Consider the following 16140-nt stretch of genomic DNA (forward strand, 5'->3'; position numbering starts at 1 on the left):
TTACAAAAGAATGTGGGTTAAGAGATGGTTTAAATCTCTCCAAGCTATTTTACAGCTAGAATGGTTAACACAAAAAGTAAAATAATCTGATAATGGAGGATAATGGCTGATATTTCCTGTGCCTTCCTCCAATCTTCAGGATGACTCTGGAAAGTAAAGTATGAATTTGGATTCAAAATAATGTGTATGGTTGGAGAGCACCCACTTCATCGACTGGATACAATGGCTGGAGATGCTCTGAATTTTCAGTTAGCAGGGTTCAGCCGGTCTCCATGAAAATGGTAGTTCCATTGGTCACAGCATCTAGATTTCATACAAAAATTGCATCCCATTGCCTAGCCGTCTGGCAAGGATCTGATTGCTCTCCCTTGAGATTCAGGAAATTATGATGGTGAACTCACGGCTGAACATGGCTGGAGTAGAGGTGGGGGACTGAGGCCTGGTATTACACCCATCCTCCAAATGGAATGAGTCTGGTGCTGGGTCAGGTCCCAATTGACCCTCAGAGAGCATGGCAGGCTGGTCAGCTATGCAACAGCTCACGAGAGTGAAACCGCACCACACAGAAGTAACAGGGACTCTTTGAGCTCATTTCCCTTCCTTCCATTGTGCAAGGAGCTTGGCAGGCACTGTTGTGTGGGCCAGAGTGGACACTCAGCAAAACAGCATGCACTTGGCTTCTAAAACTCACTCTGCCAGCTCCTGATTTATGAGGGTGGTGGCAAAAGACCTGCTCTCTCTCAACTTCTGTATCCACATCCCTAAAATGAGGGGGTTGTGTTGTATGATGCTGAGGAATGTTAGGATCAGATAAGATGATGAGAAACGCTGTTCTCTGTGTTCCCAGACACCTTAACCAGAAACCAGGCAGTCATGGGAGGTGCCTCACTCCTTGTTTCTCACCTCCTACTATTTCTACCTCCTAAACCCATCGCTTCCTCTTCTTCCCAATTGTCTCCCGTTATGCCAGGATGTCCTACTGTCTCACCTGAATAAACAGATTCCCAGTGTCTCACTTCACCCTCCTTTCCTGCGTCTGCCCCATTCACTCGCACCATCTCCTCACGCCACCATGAAATAGTGAGAATGCATTCTGTCTTTTCTCTCTGCATCACCAGTGTCAAGCACAGTCATATGGAATAAGCTCTCCTCAAAATGTTTGATGGATGAATAACTAGGTAGAGGAATGAATTAATTAAACCTTCTGTGCAAGTACCATTTTTATGAGATAGTGTCTGAATATGAGCTGCTATTCTCTGCAGTTCAATAAGCATAAATATTTGTTATAGATTTGGCACTGTGCTAGGTACTGGAGATGTGAAGATGAGTTAGATATAGTTCCTGACATTCGATTACCACCCAGTGAGCAAGATGGGCTGTATTAGTTAGAGTTCTCTAGAGAAATAGAGCCAACAGGATAGACAGATTGATAGGTAGATAGGGGTTTATTTTATGGGATTGTCTCGTGCAATTTTGGGGGCAGGCAAGTCAAAATTTGCAGAGATCAGCAGGCTAGAGACTCAGAGAACTAATGTTGCAGTTCTAGTCTGAAGACAGACTGGAGGCAGAGTTCCCCCTTCCTTAGGGGACCTCAGATTTTTTTCTTTTTTTCTTTTTAAGGCCTTCAACTGATTAGCTGAAGCTCACCATCATTATGGAGAGTAATCTGCTTTGCTTAGTCTGCTGATTGAACTATTAGTCATATCTAAAAAATACCTTCACAGCCATTTCTAGACTGCTATTGGCCTAACATCTGAGCACAATAGCCTAGCCAAGATGTCACATAAAGACTATCACACAGGCATAAAGGCAGATGATGATAACACAATGCCTACTATTGCATTTCTGCGAAGTAAACTAGATCTTTCTTTCATGAGAAGTTCTCTATATACTTTGGCATTCCAAAGCTAACATTTGTGAACTGCTTTCTCTGTAAATGCCATGCACTCTACAGGGTGCATTCATAAGCATGGCTTCAATCCCTACAACAATCTGTGATGTGGGTATTGTTCTCGCCTTTTACAAGTGAAAGAGGTCCAAGTAACATGCATGAGGTTCCACTGCTGATGTGTAGTGGAGCTGAGATTTGAGTCCAAGCCTCTCCACTACTCCAAGTTCAATAATCTTCGCTGTACATCATGATACTTTAAAAAAACATATCTAGCTTGAAGCTTAGCTTTTCCTAAAGGAAGCACTTCTTTAGCCAGGAATACTGTAGTATCACTAGATTTTGTAACAAGAATCATTTACCCCCCTCCAAGCCCCACCACACACATACACACCAGGATGTGAATCAGTGCTGCCAGCTCATTTCCTATTGGCTATGAAGCTGGGAGAGGACCATGATTGGCCACAATCTTATTGGGTCCTATTGAATCAATAAGCTGAAAAGGGAGCTTCCCAAATATCACTATTATGACTGAGTTTTTGTCACATACACTAAAAAATCATCTCCTTAACTCCAAGCCAGACACAGACCACATAGCCGCTAGTCTTTCTCAATAGACGAGACAGAATTGTTGGCACTAGATTTACCTGTTAACTATCTGCTCAATATATAAAGAATATTCTGCTTTAAACTTGCCAAAATTAAGGAGGAAATGAACTGCAAATTAAAAATACATTGTCTCTGGAGCTCTAACTTTTAACAGGAAAGCAAAGACACATGATATGAATACACAAATACAGTAATTATTTATTAATAGCCTACTAGGCGCCAAACAATGTTGGCCTTCCAAGGAAACAAAATGAATAGATATAATCTCATACCTCAAGGTTGCACCGAATGCGGAGAAAGAGAAGTGATATTTATTGAGTGGCTTTCATATGGCAGTCATTTTATCTCATTTAATCCTAACAATCCCATGAGATAGATAGCATCATCCCTTTATACAGATGGGGAAATTTAGTCTTTGCGAAATGGAGTGACTTGCCTGAGATCACACAACTAGTAAATATTGATAACTTAAACCAGATCTCTCTCTAAATCCAGAGCTCATGAACCTTCCACTGATCACACTGCAGAGAAGATAAAACAAATATATAAACCACTATAGCTAGCATGGACATATAACACCAAGAAGGGGTCAAGTAAAGCTTAAGGAATCTGGAGATGTTATTGGAAATGGTCTTTAGAAAGAACAGATGGTATTTTTCAGGCAGAGATGAGAAAGAGCATTTCAAAGGAGAGGAAAGAGCTGGAGTGAGACTTGGAGGGAGAAGTAAAAGGGGTTTGGAGGATAAGAGTTGGAAAAGCTTTCTTGGCATTTTAAAAACAGGATGATCCTCTTAGAAGGGGTAACTAATATAGAATAGAGTAGAGCAGATTAGAAGATAAGGAGACTGGGTGGGAGATCCTTGCAAGTGTCTTACAGAGCACCTGCAGGAAGGGAAGGAAAGACAGATTTGACAGAAATCACAGAAGAGGATTGTAGCTGATCCTGAACTGAATAATGGACCAGTGAGTTCAGACTGATGTAGAAGAATGAAACCAAATGCATTGTCGGAGTAGGTGACCAGATAAAAGTCATGCAGTAGAGGTCTCAATTAAGATGAAAGGCAAAGCAGAGAGAGGGAAGGAGGGAGGCAGAAAAGGAAGGGATTTCCTAATGTGCTGTCCTGAAAGTGGAGTCGGTCTGAGTCGCGACCAAGCATAAGGTGTGGCCTCCTGGGGAGTGGCTGAGACAGAGCTCATCCAAATGGAAGACACCAGAAGATTACGAATCTGGAAGTCACCAGGAAATCTGGCAGTGAATTACATGGAAAGGATGTCAGTGCTGCAGAGACTGAAACCATGAAAGAATGTGAGAAAAAAGTCTTCAGAATTAGAAGTAACTGGGCAAAGAAGGGCAGAAAAGTCAAAAGTTTACAGCAAATCAGAAAAAATAAGTTGTCTGCAAAATGGATGATGCATTATCCTGCGATCATAGTGAGCATTTCCATTGGAAAAATAAATAATAATAGTTAGAATCTCACTTCTTCCTTCTTAGGGGAAAATGACATATTAGGTGTATTCATATAGGGTATTGCCTTTTTCATATTTGCTAGCAAGGAATGTCAAGAGGGGCAACTGGTGCTATCAGATAACATTGAAATGCCTCACCCTCACATTTCCTCACCTGTCCTGTGACCCACCTAGCCTGCATAAACCCAGTGAAGAAGAGAAAGATCAAAGTTGAGCAAATTCTCTTCCATTTTTGTTGAGTCAATCACTTGCTATCACAGGAAGAGGCATGCATGTTTAAGGACACCCTGCCCATCTGTATCTCTTGTGCTGTCAAGATGAATGGGCAAAGTGTTAGTTCATGTAATGTGCAAGAAGACATGCAGCCTGGGTGAATAACTTCTGATCAGCATATAGTATAAGAGAAAAGTCTGTCCAGCATGGAACTGAGCTGCATTCCAGCCCCATGACATGGCATCAAGTTTGGCAACTGGGTCAGCAATTGTGCTCCAGTTGTTCCTTCTATTATCTACAGGGTTTTGCAAGCCTGGAACTTCCACTCGCCGAAAGCAGACTGCCGGAGCTTATCTGGCGTTTGTTAGTGCAGAGCTCATTGTGTTGTCATGCATTGTCTAGTTTAGGCTTGATTCCACTGTCACATAATCCAAGGGAAAATGAAGAGCTCTGTGGACTGATCTCCATTTAATTTCAATTTTTCTATTGTTAGTGCTCTGCCTGCTAGGGAATTCCAGAAAGTGTTGCTTAATAATTACAAGGTAGGTCACAGCAAAGAAATGAATGGTGTAGCTGTCAGTCATAAGGGAAGTCTGGGGAAAATAGCCCTGGTTGCTGGCAACTGACTAGATGCGTTTGCTTTATGCTGACATTAGAATCTCATTTGGAAGCAACGTGGGAGGTCAGTGAGTCCAACTGCTCTCTCAGAGCAGCAGCACTGGAATATGGTCTTTTTTTTTTTTTTTTTTTTTCTTGCTCTGTCACCCAGGCTAGAGTGCAGTGGCACAATCTCAGCTTACTGCAACCTTCACCTCCCAGGTTCCAGCAATTGTCATGCCTCAGCCTCCTGAGTAGCTGGGACCACAGGTGTGTGCCACCATACCCAGCTGATTTTTACATTTTTAGTAAAGATGGGGATTTTGCCATGTTGGCCAGGCTAGTCTCGAACTCCTGGCCTCAAGTCATCCACCCAGCTCAGCCTCCCAAAGTGCTGGGATTACAGGCGTGAGCTACTGTGCCTGGTCCTGGAATATGGTCTTTTGGGCTCAGAGAGCTGGCTACCTCATAATACATACAGTTGTACTACCAAGATGGCCTTGCATTTTCTCCCCATTGGGTTTAGTTTTCATAACTATATTAAGAGCTAATATTTAGTGAGTGCCCACTATGTGCCATGCACTGTGCTAGTTCTTTAAATACATTATCTCAAATAGTCCTCACAATAAACCAATAGGGTAGGCACTTTTATTTCCATTTTTCCAGTTGGGATACAGAGTCAAGCCCCGTGGAGTCAGGATTTGAACACACATCTGCAGGTCTGGAGGACGATAGAACCTATCTTGTCTTTACTCACGTTCCATGCTGGTCCCCAGGGCCCCAGTGCTGTACATTCCATGATGCAATCAAGATTCATTTGGAATTCTCTGAAGTGCTCCAGCAGGCCTTGTGCAACTCGAAGCTTCTGTCAACTCCTGTCTGGGGATGACATAAATCTACAGCTTCTTTCGCAATAATACTAGTAATAACAACAACGACAGGTTTTTCAATAATTTGCATATGTATTCTTTCATTTTATCCTTACAAAAGTCTTCTAAAATGGGTAGAACAGATAGTTTACAGTTCAGTTTGCAAATAAGAAACCAAGACTCAGGTAAGTAATTTAAATTCTCCAAGTCACAGCTAGTAAAGTGTGGAATCCAGGAATTAAACCCACATCTTCTAAGCTCAAGGCCCGTGGGTCTCAGAGTGTGGCAACTGAACCAGTAGCATCCAGGAATTTGTTTTAAACAAACATTCTCAGGGCCCAGCACAGATCTAATAAATCTGAAACTCTGGGGATGGGTCCAGCCATCCGTGTTGGAACAAGCCTCCAGGTGACAGGGGTGCACGCTCAAGCTTGGTCTAGGCCAGTGCTTCTTCCATTGCCTGGCGTGGTGTTCACTCCACCACCTCTAGTTCTGACCCTCTGCAATGAATGAAAAGAGAAAAAAGTGAACTGGTCTAACAGAATCTTTTGTATCTGAAGTGCAATTTCATCAGTGACTTCTTAAGATTATGCCTGAGGTTTTTGGTGTTGGGAAAAAAAACACATCTCAATCCCAAAAGAGGAGATTAATAAAGCCCATTGAACTTCATTTATTTTCTCACAGGGAACGCAAGGGTGACAATTCTCCAAAATAGGGATTGCATTTTTTCCTACTTATAAAAAATCTTATCTCAACAACATCTCTTCTATGAAATACAACACCATCATAATCACAAATGGCTTTTTTAAGAGTTGGTTTTTTTTGTTTTGTTTTGTTTTGAGACAGGATCTCGCTCTGACACCCAGGTTGGAATGCAATGGTGTGGTCAGGGCTCATTGCAACCTCAACCTCCTGGGCTTAAATCACTCCTCCTGCCTCAGCCTCTCAAGTAGCTGGGACTACAGGTGTGTGCAACCAAACCTGGCTAATTTTTTATTTTTTTGTAGAGACAGAGTCTTCCTAAGTTTCCCAGGCTGGTCTTGAACTCTTGTGGTCAAGCAATCCTCCCGCTTTGGCCTCCCAAAGTGCTGGGATTGCAGGCATGGGCCACCATGCCTGGCTAGGAGTTTTATTTTTGATAGGATTTTGCCTATAACATTAAATAAAGAAAATATTTTCCAATGAACTGTTTATTAAAAATTAGCAATATTTATCTAAATATTAATCTCAGATAAGCATTTAATGACTAATGGAAACTGGAGGTGGGGGACCCAAGCAAATAGCCATCAAAATCAGTAGAAATAACACTTATTTAAAATAAATATTCATTAGGGAGAAAGTGCTGCACAGCACATAGGAACATTGTCTTTAAAGTCAAATGGCCCTGGGATCCAGCACGGCTCTGCCACTTACTTGCTACCTATGGGACTCAGAGCAAGTCATCTGTCTATCCTCAGCTGGACTTTATGCATCTGAAAAAAGGAATCATAATTGAACCCACTCAAAGAGTTGTCCTGAGAATTAAATTAGCTCACATATGAAAAATACTTAAAACACAGTGGCCTCTGCATAGTAAGGACTCAGACTGTTAGCAATTATTTTTGTGTTTTAAGTGACAAATATGTGCCATGTGCATAGTAGATCAGATGCCAGGGACAGAACAATGAATAGCATGTGAACCTTGCCATCGGATCCTTCAAGGCTACTCTTTCACTCTATTCTACAAAGTCTGTTTCTGTTTTGGTTTATTTTTAATGTAGCACTTGGAACATATCCTGAATTTACATATAACCTGGCAGGGCTGGGCTGGCTACCATTAAGATTTCTTTTGTAAGTACTTAAGATACCATCAATGATAAGACACATTATTTCAGGTACTGTTCAAAAAAAAAAAAAAAGCACTGCTAATCATAATTATAAGATGTCATTGACTGTGAAATACTCCCTAATTTCAATTCAAGAAGCAGTAGAAAAAAATTTTGGTTTTAGAATTCATGCAATGTAGTATTTCCATTTCCCGTCACCGCCTAGAACCCACAAAGAAACACTCTGCCTGGGCCATATCTGTATTAAGGGATGGAATGGGAAGTGGCTCACAAAAAGGATATTTCACAATAGATCGGAACTGGCTTTGAAGAAACTTTCTGAGTCAGAAAATAAATAAAACATCAATGGCAGATACCCTGCACCAAGAGAACAGTATGCTTCTGGAGCTGCCGGTGCACTCTATAAAAATGACCGCAGTCAGGTCCAGTAAAAGTCCACTTATTTGGCTCCTACTCTTTGCCATTCATTGTTAGGTGGAGGGCTACTAGCAAAATCCCATCTATTCTCTCTAGATATTCACATACTGGTAGGAGAGGTAGACATGTAAACAGAATGCGGAGGATGGTTTCAATGTAGAAATATGCGAAGTCTAGAAATAGTACAAGAAAAATGAGGCATTAGGGGAGGAGAGGGAGTAAGAAGTGTGGCTAAAGAAGGCTCCTTGAGAAGGCAATGCCTGAGCAGGTTTTGAAAGATAACTAAGAGCTGAATAAGCATTTGGTGAAAGCAACAACGCTAATAAAAAATTGCGGGTGTTATGTCTATTTCAGCTAATGTTGTTTTTCCACAACTGTAGATTGGATGCCCTACCTCGGCTAATCAGGAGAGAGCTTGTGTAAGAGCTGTACAAATATCTTTCTGCCAGAACCAGTGAATCTGGAAGCTCATATGAAGTCACTCATTATTATGACACATACACACACACACACACATAGACACAAAACAAAATGAAAAAGAACCTGGCACAGACTTGGTACTTTTTGTTTTCATGGCTTTAGAAAAAAAACAAAACAAAACACAGCATTAGGATTGAGTCTTAAAGAGAAGTTGAGATATCACATTTCTTTCCAATTCTTCATATTGGACTCTGCAAGAGAAATAAAGGGGCGGGGAATGCACTGTAATAAGAAATAACATGCATCATGAAATTGTTAAACAAGGCTGGGCACGGTGGTTCACGCCTGTAATCCCAGCACTTTGGGAGGCTGAGGTGGGCAGATCACCTGAGGTCAGGAGTTCGAGACCAGCCTGGCCAAGATGGTGAAACCCCATCTCTAATAAAAATACAAAATTTAGCCGGGCCTGGTGGTGTGTGCCTGTAGTCTCAGCTACTTTGGAGGCTGAGGCAGGAGAATTGCTTGAATCCAGGATGCGGAAGTTGCAGTGAGCCGAGATCACCCCACTGCATTCCAGCCTGGGTGACAGAGTGAGATGCAGTCAAAAAAAAAAAAAAAAAGAAAGAAAGAAAGGAAGAAAGAAAGAGAAGGAAAGCAAGAGAGAGAGAGAGAGAGAGAGAAAGAAAGAAAGAAAGAAAGAAAGAAAGAAAGAAAGAAAGAAAGAAAGAAAGAAAGAAATTGTTAGACAATACAAATAAATCAAAGCAGGGGGATGGAGGAGCATGTGTGATTTTTCTCAAAGGGGGGGTTTTGCAAGGAATGGTCTATGTTAGCTTGTAAAGTATGTACAAAATCCATTTTTCTCTGGGCACTTGTCCAATTCTGTCTCTTTTCCACTTTCAGTCAGTGCTGATGGTGTGGTAAAGCTTTTTTTATTCAGAAAGAACTCTAGTCAACCTTGACACTTTTTTTTTTTTTTTAAATGGAGTCTCGCTCTGTCACCCAGGCTGGAGTGCAGTGGCGCGATCTCGGCTCACTGGAAACTCTGCATCCCGGGATCACTCCATTCTCCTGCCTCAGCCTCCCGAGTAGCTGGGACTACAGGCACCTGCCACCACGCCCAGCTAATTTTTTGTATTTTTAGTAGAGATGGGGTTTCACCATGTTAGCCAGGATGGTCTCAATCTCCAGATCTTGTGATCCGCCCACCTTGGCCTCCCAAAGTGCTTGGATTACAGGCGTGAGCCACCGCGCCTGGCCGACACTTCTAAACTTAGCAATCCATTTCTTTGACCCTATCAGTTTGTTGTCACTTCCAATCTAGGGCCCCTCAAATGGCAGAAGTAACTTGAACACAAATTTAATGATGTTTCTTCCTTGTTTCATTTTATAGCTATCATTCGTCAAATTGCCTTCTTCCTACATCTGCCACCTACTATACACCCTCATTGACACTCTGAACAACATACCAGATAAAACCAGTTTGTTCACAGATCATATGCCAAGGCAACCATATACCAGGCAATTCAATTTTGAACTTTCTGGGATTTCAGGGAGAATTTATCCACAAAGAGTATATGCAGAGCCCAGGCTCCCCCTGAAAAAAATTCTGAATCAGTTGCAAAATTCCCATGACACTAATTACAATTAGGCAGAGATAGACAAGAAGATAAGAGTATGGCTCCAATCAAGAAGACTTCATCGCATATAAATGTTTGCATGGCAATCATGAGATCATGGATGCAAACAGCTAGCACAGGGCCTGCTATGTAAAACCATCAAAAGCTTAGTTTCCCCCTTGTGGGGCTATCTCAAAGGCATCCCACCCTAATCTGAGGTAACAAGTATTCTGGAAGAATCCAAAGCTGTGGAAGAGGAGAAACACAGAGGAAAGAGGAAGTTGTTTGATTTGTGTTGGTTTGTTTTTTATCAGAACCTGTTTCAGCATTCTTACAGGGAAAAGCCAAGCCTTACCATCTTCCTCATTATTAAACAAGCTTAGAAAGCCTGCAAAATCTTATTTTTTAGCAGACATTGGTAGCATATACTGTGTATCAATGGAACTGAATGCTCAAGTTAGAGCATAAATAATTTTTGTACATAATTTATATGTTTCTGTAAAGCAAAAGGAATTATGTTTTCATCAGAAGCTTTTCTCACATTATTGCCAAACTCCCTCTTTTTTCTGTCTGATGTAAGGTCACACTGTTGCACAATTGGGAACACTGGGGTAATAACGGGAGACAGAAAGGACAGGGAACCATGCATTTCAATTTGTTCAAATACATTGTTAACTCATCTCTGTCTTCTCCACACTTCCTCCTGGCTCTGTGGGTCATGGTAGAGGAACAATTACGTGGAAGAAATCAAATATGAATGACTGCTTTCCCCCTCCAGCTCTCTTCCCTACTTCCTCCTTGTGATGGGCTTATCACTTTTCCCTCCAGAGTTGTAAATAAAGGCTTCTAGGGTTCTCACAGCTCCAGAGAGAAGTAGTCCCCTCCTATCAGCCCTAACAAGCTGTTGTTCAGCAAATCGTGATGAGAACATCATTATGATTTAGAGTATCTAATTAATTTCTAACTAATATTAATATTTTGGCCTGGCGCAGTGGCTTGCACCTGTAATCTCAGCACTTTGAAAGGCCGAGGCACCACTTCGCCTGTTCTATTTGTTTTCTATAACAAAAATTAAGCCCAGAGCACTTAAGTGCTTCATTCAAAAACCACCCACAAGATAGTGGTGGAGGTACATATTGAGGTAAGAATCTTTCTACCACATCATGATACTCCTGAGTCAACCCCATGGATATGTTATATTGAGTCATGAAAATTTGACAATATATTTGGGATAATAGTCTGAGGATCTTATCCAACATAAATACAATTCGCCAACATTTTCACTTATATTCTAAAGCAACATGCTCACAACTAACAATTATGTCTTCATTTTATGCTTTTGTAACAAGGTAGTCTGTCTAGTCTACCTTATTACTAACTCTGGTGTTACCCTTTGTTGTCTAAACAAGTACCTAGGTTTGACTCATGGCAATGTCTCTTCTCTGGATCTGTTTCACTGGCCATGCCTCAGTTATCACAATGTCTTCCTAATGCAGTTTCAATGGCCAGCAAAAGACATGCTTGTGCACTAAGAAGAGTACTTTCCAGTCCAATGAGAAACAAAAGTTCCCGTGAATTCCCTTTGATAGTTACACATTCAATATTCACTCATTCATTCACTTACGAATTTCTTCTGAAGTCCCGGGCACTGGAGTAAGTGCTGCAGAGGCCAATGCCTAATAAGATACTGTCCCTGGACTCATGGAGCCCATAGTCTCATGAGGACAAAATGTGTAAACCCTGCACTGTGAATATGGCCAGAGAAAGCAGTAAATAATCGAGGTGCCTTGGGGAGTGGAGAGGAAGGAGCCATGCCTGGGGAGGATGGGAAACAGCCTTATCTAAATATGCCAAATCCAAGCAGTCAAGACACCTAGATTCTAAAATTTTTATAAGAACAATCTCATTTCCTTTGATGGAGAAGACACAGCCCAGCTGTGATCTAGTATCTGGGCATTCTGATCACAGGAGCAAAAAGTCAGGAGTCATTGCCTGATCACCAAACAGAACAGAAGGGTGGATCTCAGGACCTGGAGAGTGGGGACAGATGGTCAGAATTAGAGAGAATGGACCACAGAAAATCTATTTGAAAAGCAAGCCAGCCATCTGTAAGCCTCTTGAGAAAGAGTCAAAGCACACAGTTTTGAAAACAAATTCTCAGCTGCTTGAGCAGGCAGGTGGATCAGCCTGGGCTAACTCTGGGAGATCTAATCAGTTGCAGGTGCATTTTGGGTGTTTTAAGAGCATGTTAGTCATGGGGTAAACTGTCACTTTGCACAGTTGAGGTTGAGGCATAGAACTAGTACTTTCTCTTTACTGGAGTTGCTGCCGCACCTGAGCCAGTGTGAGCTCCCAGTGATGCATGGGCCTGGGAGATGTCCAAATCGAATTGCTGTCTTGCCTAAATCTCAGAGCTCTCCAACAACACTAGTTACCTCTCAGGGCTAGGACAAGGATGAGGCAAGAGAGGCACTGAGGATAAGATATAACTCAGGTTCCCACTCTGCACCGCCTTGAGCAAGACCAAGTTCTTCCTTAGATCCTGCCTCTTTCTCCAGAATGGCTTTCTAATTCTAGGAGGAAGAAGGGCTTCAGTGATTCTATGGCAGGGGGCACTTACTATAAAAGAGAAATGTGGGACAGGGAGGAGCCTGGTCGATTTCCCAAGGACCTCTGACCAAAAATTCCTGTTGAATTTTTACAAAGAGATGTTGGTCAGAGGATACAAAATTGCAGTTAGACAGGAGAAATGTTCCAGAGACCTATTGTGCAACTGATGACTATAGTCAATAACAATAGGTTGTGTTATTGAAAATTACGAGAGTAGATTCCAAGTGTTCTCACCACACACACACACACACACACGTGAGGTAATACGTGTGTTAATTAACTCGATTTAGCCATTCCACAATGTATGCATATTTCAAAACAACATGTTGCACATGAGAAATATATATAATTTTTGTCATTTAAAAAACTAGTTTAGAAAGATTTCTATTGGCAGAGTCTCAAAAGCAATGGTACTCATAGTGCCCAATCTCAAATTACTAATGGGGTTTTTTTGTGATTTATTTTTTTAAAGGAAACAATCTCTTGTCTCCTTCCATGTGTCTCCTTCACTTCTCCCAGTCGAAAATGCATTTCTCAGCATCTCCCTTCTCTGCTCATTGAAAACAGATTCAAAATATAAGCCCCTGAGAAAAAATTTCTTATGTAAGCCATATTTTTAATTCTGTTGTGGCTTAACCCTTGGTTGTAACACCAGAGCCCTGCTAAGAACTATCAGCTCTAATGTTTAAACACTATTTTAAGACTAATACATATTTATTACAATGTCACCTGGGTTTCTGTTCTGAATGAGAGTTTAAGCCAACAATCATTTTTATAAACAGAGCAATAACCACAAAATACTCAACAAATTAAATACATGGTTTAACTGTCTAATCCGGAGAGGACACATAGACATTACTATTTAGATAATATATCTTATTTTTTTATTATCCAATTTGCCTTTACTTCATTGTTTTCCTTTTTAAAAAATAAGGCTAGGATTATCATAAACTGGTATCCATGGCTTCCTTTTCATTAAGTTCTCTTTTTCTCATTATCTTCACTCACCTTAAAAAAAATACTATTTGGGAAAGAGGAAGAAACTAAGGGGGAAAATAATTTGCAAGGCAGGAGAGAGACATTTCCTCTACATGACACCATGGCTCCAAAAGCATTGGGCAGATTTTCCACAAAGGATAAGGAAAGAACTAAACATGTTCTATTTCACAAAATTACAGACAGATTATTGGATGCAAGACGGATTGTACCTCAGAAAGAGCACATCCTTCCGTCAATGCATACTGGTCGTAGAGTCTCATAAAACATTTTCAAACAGCTGAGGGCAAGCCCCGAGATGAGAAGTCCCTTCATGCTGGGTTTCCAGGCAGAGCTCACTTTGCCATTGAGCTTGTATGCTGCTCAGCTGACGCAGGAGTTAAGTAAAAGCCTCCAGCAGCACAGAAATGTGGGTCTTTCCCTCAGTGATTCATCACTATCAGCAATCAGACAAACTGTCTCACAAGGACTGAGCATAAATTACTTCATCTCCACCAATTTGGGTTTAACGATCTTTAAACTCTGAATGCACTTGGAAAACACCTTGTTCATTTGTTACTTACTATTAACTCTAGGATATTTTATATATGGTTGACCACAAGAAGACAGCGATGATAAAATACTGCAATTACCCAACCATAACTTTAAGAGAAATCCTCTCATGTTCGGAACTCTGTATAATTCATTAATAATATCCATCAATATCTATGAATATAAGAAAACAGAGGCACTTACCCAAATGAGTAATTTTTTTTAAAAGCCACCATCTACAATATCGTATTTCATTGAATCCTCACAAAAATTTTGTGATATATGGCTGAGACTTTAAACCCATTTTGCAATAAGAAACTGAGATCCAGAAGGGTTAGGGCACTTGCTTAATGGCACATCGCTTGTTAGTAGCAGAGCTGGGATTTGCACCAGGGTTGTTCCGAATTCTAGTCCAGTTTCTTCCTAATATACTAGGCTGTTTAACTCAGATGATGGCCAGGCTTACTAAGACCATTATGCTCAATAATTTTAAATAAATATAAGAATCTAGGTAGCAGACAAGTTCTTCCTGTGCAGTTGGAAAAGTAACTTCATCTTAGAAGCACTTATCCTTTTGAAAAGATGACGTTGTGAATTACGTCAATGTTGCGTCAATTGTGTAGGACTCATGATCAGCAGGAGAGAAAACTGATACGTGAACAAACCTAGTCATGCTGGGCCTTCTCTATTTGTTTCCAGCTCTCCTTTCCATCCTTCCCACCTGCTCTGCGCTCTAGGAGGCTGACCTCCATTAAATGAATTCCTTCCTCACTCTCTGGGGTTTGGTTCAGCCATGGAATGTCTTTGCAGGGGCTAGCGAGTGGGAGGAGGTTGGGTTGGACTGTGTGCTTCCCCTCCCTGTTGCCTGCTAGTCTAAGAGTTGGCAGTCACTGCATTCTTCCCCGGAGACAGCAATTTGTCTTCACCTTCAGCTTGCTCCTGCTCTGTCCCCTGCCTCTCCCCCTCCCTTTTGCCCCAGTAGCTCCACACTCCCTTTACACCTTCTGCCAAAGAAGAGCCTGAGACAAAGGCTTGGGTGCAGGTGATCTATTTGGGAACTCAGCTTAGAGAAGAGGAATGAGGGGCAGGAAGAGTGAACAACAGGGAGGTTCAAAGCCAACAAGGATGAATTACTGAGTTGGCCATTGCTGTTGTCAATGGGTACTTCATTCCTCAGAATCTTCTGCAAAATCTTATGAAATACACCTCAGATAGTCTGCTAGGGAGGAAGACGAGGAATGTGCACCAGTCACCTTCCACCCCTCATTCTTTAAGAGAAGCGCAACCCCACTGACTCACCCACATTTCCAGGTTGCACATGCCAGAAGGCCAGGCAGGGTCCCATAGGCATCGGCATCCTAGCATCAGGGAGGGCCTAGGGCAGGACCTGAAGGCACCATGGAGCAGGCCGTTGGCAGCAGCCCTGACGGTACAGCTCTGACAAGGGGAAGGGCAGCAGGATTGGGGAAAATGGAGCCCTGCCACTGTTACTGGGGAAGGCTTCACTGCCCCTAGTTTGTTTGACTTTTTACTTAAGTCTGACACTCATTGAAACAGTTCTTTCTTTAAACTCTCCTCGAGTTCCCCATTCGATGGGATATCTATTTCGTGTTAAATCCTGCCTGCTCTACTAGCATTCTGTATCTTTTCAACTATTCCTTCAAGACTTTTCCTCTCTTTTCCTCATTATTCTCTATCCCCAAACAATAACACCTCATGGTTTTATGCTTCCCTCTTACCGGGTTGGGGAGTGTCCCCAGAGAATTCATGTTCTTCCCGGGATCTCAGAATGTTATCTTATTTGAAAATAGAGTTATTGCAGATGCAACTAGTTAAGATGAGGTCATCCTGGAATAGGATGAGCCTTTAATAAAATACAACCAGTGTCCTTGTAAGAAGAGAAGAGACACAGAGACAGAGACACAAGGAAAACAGCTGGTGAAGACAAAGGCAGAGACTGGAGAGCGGCCTCTACAATCCCAGGAAAACCAAAGATTGCCAGCAATTCCCAGAAGCAACTCCCAGAAGCTAGAACAAAGGCATAGAACAGACTCTTTCAAAATGTCCAGAAGGAACCA

General features: G+C 41.7%; 1 long non-coding RNA gene across 1 annotated transcript; it reads right to left on the minus strand.

The window, feature by feature from the left end:
* Positions 1-5716: 5716 nt before the first annotated feature.
* LOC101176689 lies at positions 5717-14596 on the minus strand. The gene is made up of 2 exons (XR_004027983.1): positions 14267-14596; positions 5717-6143 (listed from the first exon to the last, which is right to left on the minus strand). It is a non-coding gene; the product is annotated as an uncharacterized LOC101176689 (long non-coding RNA).
* Positions 14597-16140: the final 1544 nt, after the last annotated feature.

Source organism: Nomascus leucogenys, chromosome 3 (assembly GCF_006542625.1).
Source record: "Nomascus leucogenys isolate Asia chromosome 3, Asia_NLE_v1, whole genome shotgun sequence".
Classification (NCBI taxonomy): domain Eukaryota; kingdom Metazoa; phylum Chordata; class Mammalia; order Primates; family Hylobatidae; genus Nomascus; species Nomascus leucogenys.